Here is a 7,414-nt window from a genome sequence, read left to right on the forward strand (position 1 = left end):
GAAATCTCTTGAATTTGACTTGAATTCTTCTCAATTGATGAAGAAATCTTGAAGAAACTTGAAGAAAATATGGAGAGAGTGGGGAGAGTAAATTTTCGAAAATTTAGAGGAGTGGGGCGCCGGTATTTGTGAATTAGGGTTAGGGTTTTCTTCTCCTATTTATAGAGTTCCAAATAATAATATCCAAATAATTAAATAAATAATTATTTGGAAGATATGGTAGAGATTTGAGGAGAAGTGGCGTTGAATTAGTTGAGGAGAATGAGGATTTCGAATTTTGTAGGCTATTTTAATAGCCTATGATTAAATTTGAATATTTCACGGAGTAGAATAATATATCACGGAGCAAGAATAAAATAAAATACTCCCCAATTAAAATAGGAAAAGTGGCGTGAATTACTTCTCTCCACAAAGGATTAAATTCAAATCCTAATTTAATTAGGATATGGCAAGATATGCTAGGATATTTTAGCATATTTATATTTATTCATGGAATAGAATAAATAAGGGATCAATAAAATAATAAAAAAAAATCCCTCTCCCTTCTAGATGAGATTTTCGAAAATCTCATAATTATCAAGGTAAATATTTCGAGAATTCCATGTAGGAATTAGAGTATTTGGACTTTGGATTTAATTTGGATAATTATCCCAAACAATAATTAAATCCAAGAATAATATTATTTCTTCTCCAATAATGAAAGGGCCGAAAATTCCACATGCTTTTAAAATAATATTCCTATTATTTTTCTCACTCATCCCTTAGGAAAATAAATAATTATTCTCCCACAATTATATTTCTCCACCTCAAATATCCACATATTCAATTCAATCAATTCTCCACTTCCACATCATTTTCTCATCGTATTGACCTTTCAACGGCCACGTCATTTTTTTCCACATCTTTGACTATTCAATAGCCACGTCAACATTTCAACAAGTTGACTATTCAACTCAATAAATATCCACATATGCAATTAGGTCACATAGACACTATGTAATTAATCAATCATCAAATAATTCACATATCATAGCATTTAAGGCATTTAATGCAAAAATTTTATAACCCGAAAATTAGGGTTTGAAAAAGTGGGGCGTTACATTCCACCACCCTTAAAAGAAATTTCGTCCCGAAATTTTGGTACCTCATGGAAACAGTTCCGGGTACAGTTCCTTCATCTTGTCCTCAAGCTCCCATGTGGCTTCTTCATACTCGTGGTTCCTCCAGAGCACTTTCACGCTAGCAATGGATTTATTTCTCAAATTCTGAACCTTCCGGTCCAAGATCATTTGGGGTTTCTCTTCATAGCTTAAGTCGGAATTCAACGCGACTTCTTCGTAGTGGATCACATGCTTTGGATCAAACACATATTTTCGCAACTGCGATACATGAAAGACGTTGTGCACATTTGCAAGACTTGGCGGTAAAGCCAATCGATAGGCTACGGGTCCTATTCCTTCTAGAATCTCGTAAGGCCCGATAAAACGTGGTTTCAACTTTCCTTTAACACCAAAACGTGTTATCCCTTTCGATGGGGACACTTTAAGAAAAACTTTATCACCGATTTGGAATTGTAAGTCGGTCCGTCTGACGTCAGCGTATGACTTTTGTCTGTCCTGAGCTTCCTTTATCCTCGCACGAATTTGTCGTACGACTTCTATCATTTCCTCGACTGCATCGGGTCCTAGCACCCGTCGCTCGCCAACTTCATCCCAGTAGAGCGGCGATCTACATTTTCTTCCATATAAGGCTTCATAAGGCGCCATGTTGATTGTTGCTTGGAAGCTGTTATTGTATGCAAATTCGATTAGCGGTAGTACGGTCTCCCAACTTCCACCGCGGTCGAGTATTACGGCTCTCAACATGTCCTCGAGAGTTTGAATCGTCCTCTCGGATTGCCCGTCAGATTGCGGGTGAAAAGCCGTACTAAAATTCAATTGCGTTCCCAACTCGCGCTGTAGACTAATCCAAAATTTCGATGTGAACTTCGGGTCACGATCGGATGTAATTGTCTTTGGAATCCCGTGCAATCGCACAATCTCCTTTATGTAGATACGAGCCAACTTGCTCGATCCATGAGTTACCGGAATCGGTATGAAATGCGCACTCTTCGTGAGTCGATCTATAATCACCCAAATTGCGGTATTCCCACTTAGGGTCTTTGGCAAGGCCGTCACAAAATCCATGGCGATATGCTCCCATTTCCACTCGGGTATCTCCAGTGGTTGTAATTTTCCATGCGGTCGTTGATGTAGTGCTTTCACCTGTTGGCAGGCTAAGCAACGTTCCACAAATGCCGCGATATCTCTCTTCATGCCATTCCACCAAAAGGACTTTTTCAAGTCTTGGTACATCTTCGTACTTCCAGGGTGAGCAGTATATGGAGTTTCATGAGCTTCACTCATAATCTCGTTCTTGAGTTCCTCGTTGTTTGGCACGCACAACCTTTCTTCAAAAGTGAGGGCGTTGTCGGACTCCTTACTAAATTTTCCGGATTCGCCGGTTCTCACTTCAACTCGGATTTCCTCGAGTTCCGCATCCATTCGTTGCGCTGCAACGATTCTCGTCTTCAGATCTGGTTTAACCACCAAAGTGGGAACTCTTCCTTCCACTGTTTCAGGTGCTCTTATCACTTCTAATCGCATTTTACTAAACTCTCTTATCAAGCTCTCATCTTCCGTTAGGAAGGTAGCTATTTGCGAATGATCTCTTCGGCTCAAAGCATCTGCCACCACATTTGCTTTGCCGGGGTGGTAGTTGATACCACAATCATAATCCTTCACTAGTTCGAGCCATCTTCGTTGTCGCATATTCAAGTCTCTCTGCTCGAAGAAATACTTTAAGCTCTTGTGGTCCGTAAAGATTTCACATCTCACTCCGTAGAGATGATGTCTCCAAATCTTTAGGGCATGTACCACTGCTGCTAACTCCAAATCGTGCGTTGGGTAGTTCAACTCGTGTGGTCTTAATTGTCGTGACGCGTAGGCGATCACTTTGTTATTTTGCATCAACACGCATCCTAGTCCAACCTTCGAAGCGTCGGTGTAGACTACGTAATTCACTCCAGATTCGGGCACAGCTAACACTGGCGCGGTTGTCAATTTCTCCTTCAAGAGTTGAAAGCTTGCTTCACACTCTGGGGTCCAATTCACTTTGACTCCTTTCTTGAGTTGTTGCGTCATTGGTCTCGCTATCTTGGAGAATCCCTCAATGAATCTTCGGTAGTATCCTGCCAACCCTAGGAAACTCCAAATTTCATTTGGTGTAGAAGGCGACTTCCATCGTTGTACTGCCTCAACCTTGGCGGGGTCCACTCGGATTCCTTCTGCCGACACAATGTGTCCTAGAAAGTTCACTTCTTTAAGCCAAAATTCACATTTGCTAAATTTGGCGTATAGCTTCTCGTTTCTCAAGGTCTCTAAAGCGATCCGTAGATGCTCCTCGTGCTCCTTCTCATTCTTCGAGTAGACTAGAACGTCATCGATGAATACTAAAACGAACTTATCCAAGTACGGATGGAATATCCGATTCATCAAGTCCATGAATACTGCTGGGGCGTTCGTTAAGCCAAATGGCATCACCACGAACTCGTAGTGTCCATATCTCGTACGAAAAGCAGTCTTCGGTATATCCTCTCTTCGAACTCGTAGCTGATGATATCCGGACCTCAAGTCCATCTTTGAAAAGACTCCTGCTCCTCGAAGTTGATCAAATAAGTCATCTATCCTTGGCAACGGATACTTGTTCTTAAGAGTCAACTTGTTTAGCTCCCTATAATCGATGCACATCCTCATCGATCCGTCCTTCTTCTTCACAAAAAGTACTGGTGCGCCCCATGGCGAAACACTAGGTCTAATGAAACCTAAATCCATAAGCTCCTGGAGTTGTATCTTTAACTCCTCCAACTCTTTTGGCGCCATTCTATATGGTGCTTTGGATATGGGTGCAGTTCCCGGTTCAAGGTCAATTGTGAACTCCAATTGCCTATCTGGCGGCGGTCCAGGTAACACTTCCGGAAAAACGTCGGGAAATTCGTTCACAACAGCAACATCTTCCATCCTCTCCTCGTTCTTCTCCTCTCCATGGAGGTAGACAAGATAGGCAGTTCGCCCTTTTCTTATCATTGCAGTCGCCTGTAGCGCGGATATGATAGCGGTTCGCCGGTTCATCGCGATTCCGTGGTATATGGTGGGTTCCCTTCCCGGAGCTTGTAGAGATATCTGTCTCTCTTTACAACGAATCGTCGCAAAGTTCGTTGCCAACCAGTCCATTCCCAAGATTATATCGATATCCTCCAACTTTATGACTCGCAAGTCATGAGCAGCTATCTTAAGTTCTCCCATAGCAATTTCTACGTTTGAGCACGTTCTATATATTTCTATCATTCCTCCTACTGGTGAGGACACCATCATTCTACGTTCAGATTCGCTAGTAGGCAAGCTCAAAGTATGCACACATAGTTCAGATATAAACGAGTGCGACGCACCCGTGTCAAACAACACAACAACAGGGGTGTTGAGAATTTCGCCCATACCTGTCAAATTTCCTTTCTCACGTTCCTCTTGCTCTTTCTTCGGCTTCTTTTGCTCCAACGCGAATACTCTAGCTTGGGGAGGAAGTCTGGGGCGTTGAGGTTGTGGTTGTCGCGATGATGAATCGCGATTCCCTCCAGATTCATTTTGCGGTGCCCTAGCCGGCTGACGGGATCCCTGATCGTTCTGCCTTGAACCCGATCCTCTCCTGTTATTGGGACACTCTCTAGAGAAGTGACCGTTTCCTCCGCAAGTGTAACACTTGATCACATTCTGATATCGGCATTCTCCGAAATGGTACTTAGAGCACACATTGCATTGTGGTGCCTTAGGTCGATAATCTCCTCTCTGGCTAGACGCCTGCTGTCCTCCTCCGTGCTGGGATCGATGCTGACTCGACTGGTGTCGCTTTCCATCATGCGAACTTCGATGTTCATCCCACTTCCGTTTCTCTCTCGAGTAGTGTGGTGGGGGTAACGATGAGGTAGCGGTCTCCTTAGCTTTCTCCTTAGGCATTGCTGCCTCAATATCCAACGCGAGTGCCAGTGCTTTGGCGTAAGTGAGTCTTCCTCGACTAGCCAATGACATCTTTATCTCGGACCTTAGTCCCTCACGGAACTTGTCCGACAGCTTCTCGTCTGTGTCAACTTGTTCAGGGGCGTATCGGGTCATGCTGTTGAGCGCTCGATCATACTCAGTCACCGTCATGCGTCCTTGCGTCAGATTGTTGAACTCGGAGGCCTTCGCTTTCCGATAGCTTTTCGGCACATACTTGTTGTACAGCTCGGTCTTGAAATCGTTCCACGTCATTGCTTCCACTTGGCCTTGTGTCAAGGTCTTTACTCTTGTATCCCACCAAAAGTCGGCTGCCTCGGTTAGTTGATGAGTAACGCAACTCATCCGTTCCCTATCATTGCATCCTAAGATTGCGAAGATACGCTCTATCGCGCGGATCCAAGATTCGGCTTTTGCTGGTTCTCCAAGTCCATCAAACACTGGCGGTTTCTGTTCCAAGAACAGCTTCACTACTTCCCTATTAACCGGGGGTGGGGGAGGCGGTGGTGTCGGAATCGACTGCGTCACACTCTCCTCACTCGAAGGTGGAGGCGTTGGTTGACGGTTTCGGCGTCTTGGCGGCATTCTGATTTATCAATACACGAATTATTTCTATGATTCTAACAATTATCACGTGGTATAGTTGAATAACAAGGTTCATGGGTCAATTGTCTTTGAGTATATGGTCAATCACAAGATATCAAATATTCGTCACGTAGACGGATTCCAAAGAGTAGTGTCAATCATGACTACAAAAATTGGTTGTATCAAGGTCAATCAAAAGTTCAATGTTTCATATCATCAAGGTAATGGCACTTATGAAATAGCGGTACAATTTTAAGTGGCAGATACTGGGCATCATAAGGTATTCAAAAATGGTGGTACTATAGGGGCATGATGATCATAGTGATAGATAATTTGTACCATGTACGAAAGGCGATCCATTGAATCAAAATAAATATCTCCCCATGGCATAAAAAAAAAACGTTGCCTCATAGAGGACTTAGTATCGAAGCAGCAGAAATAAAAGAGTAGCGAAAATTGTATGGTAGCAAAATCAACAGATCAATCCAAAAACATGGGGGAAAGCAAAACAAATATCCCACGACCATCACTTCTAGTCGATGTCGTTCATGTTCTCCTCGGGATCATCGTCCTCATCCATCTCCAAAGCGGGTCCTTCCTCGTCCGGTTCCTCATTCTCGCCATATTCACCAACATCCGGCGGTGGCGGGGTGATCGCACGCATATCTTCCACGTTTCCATGGATAACCAAAGGGTGAGCCACATTAGCCTTAAGTCTTGGCCTATTAGGGACACGGTCCACGTGCGGCTCCTTATCGCGTCGATACCTCCATCGGCGAGCTTGGCCTGGCGGATACTTGTGCGCCGGGGGACTAAGCGGCGGTCCATCCCTAGCAAGTGCCATGGCAGGGAGTAGCACCCCAATCAACCCGATTATATCGCCTCGCGGCTTGTATTCCGGCGGACTAAACCATGTATATGGCAAGCAGCTTGGGCAGTCCATTCGCTCCAAGGACTCGGTAGAGTGTGGATCAGTCTAGAGATCCCCGCGTGATGAGTAACCCCTCCATACGCGTACGCATCCATCCACCGGTCGTAGAACTCGGTGACGTAGGTTAGGAGAAAGGACTTGCCGTCCCATTCGAACTCTTGGTAGGTTTCAACGGGGAAAACCTTATTCTTAGCATAGCGATCGCGCATCGGTGCGTAGTAATGATTAGGCATCTACAAAAGAAATCTCAGCATCAGAACAAGGATCGAAGAAATATCAATAGTGTATAGGATTTCAAACTGATGCTGAGAGTACGATGGATATATATATATATATATATATATATGTGTGTATGCGTCGAACGACGAAAGTGTGGAGATAATATCATATCAAGAAATAACGGAATCTTCTTTCCGTGACAAAAGGTGTGTATATATATATATATTCTCGCGTTTCAACGCTTCGTAATTCGTTCTCATAAATCGCTCGCCTCGTATCCGGCGTTTGGTATCTCCAAGTTCGATATTATCACAAAATTTTCATTCGCGACACGTCTTACAACTAAGTATAGTAGCGTGCTCAAGTTCATTCTTATAGATGTCGTTCATCACATATCACGCAAAATCACAATCACATAGAATTTTTTTTTTCATAGAGTTTTATTGTTCAACTCATAACAATCTCAACATATAATCACTTGCATAACAACATTTATTTCGCATAATCACATTTTGCAAGTTCACATGTAAGCATAATCATCACATTTTCTTCAAATATATATCAACAATCTCCCATTCGCTTCAACTTCCAA

The 7,414-nt window shown here is 43.4% G+C and overlaps 1 pseudogene; it reads right to left on the bottom strand.

Moving 5' to 3' along the window:
* Nucleotides 1-6,204: 6,204 nt before the first annotated feature.
* LOC148926528 (uncharacterized) lies at nt 6,205-6,836 on the bottom strand (annotated as a pseudogene).
* Nucleotides 6,837-7,414: the final 578 nt, after the last annotated feature.

The sequence above is a fragment of the Salvia hispanica genome, chromosome 5, assembly GCF_029641045.1.
Source record: "Salvia hispanica isolate PSC_SH4W2 chromosome 5, Shi_PSC_v1, whole genome shotgun sequence".
In the NCBI taxonomy this organism is placed as follows: domain Eukaryota; kingdom Viridiplantae; phylum Streptophyta; class Magnoliopsida; order Lamiales; family Lamiaceae; genus Salvia; species Salvia hispanica.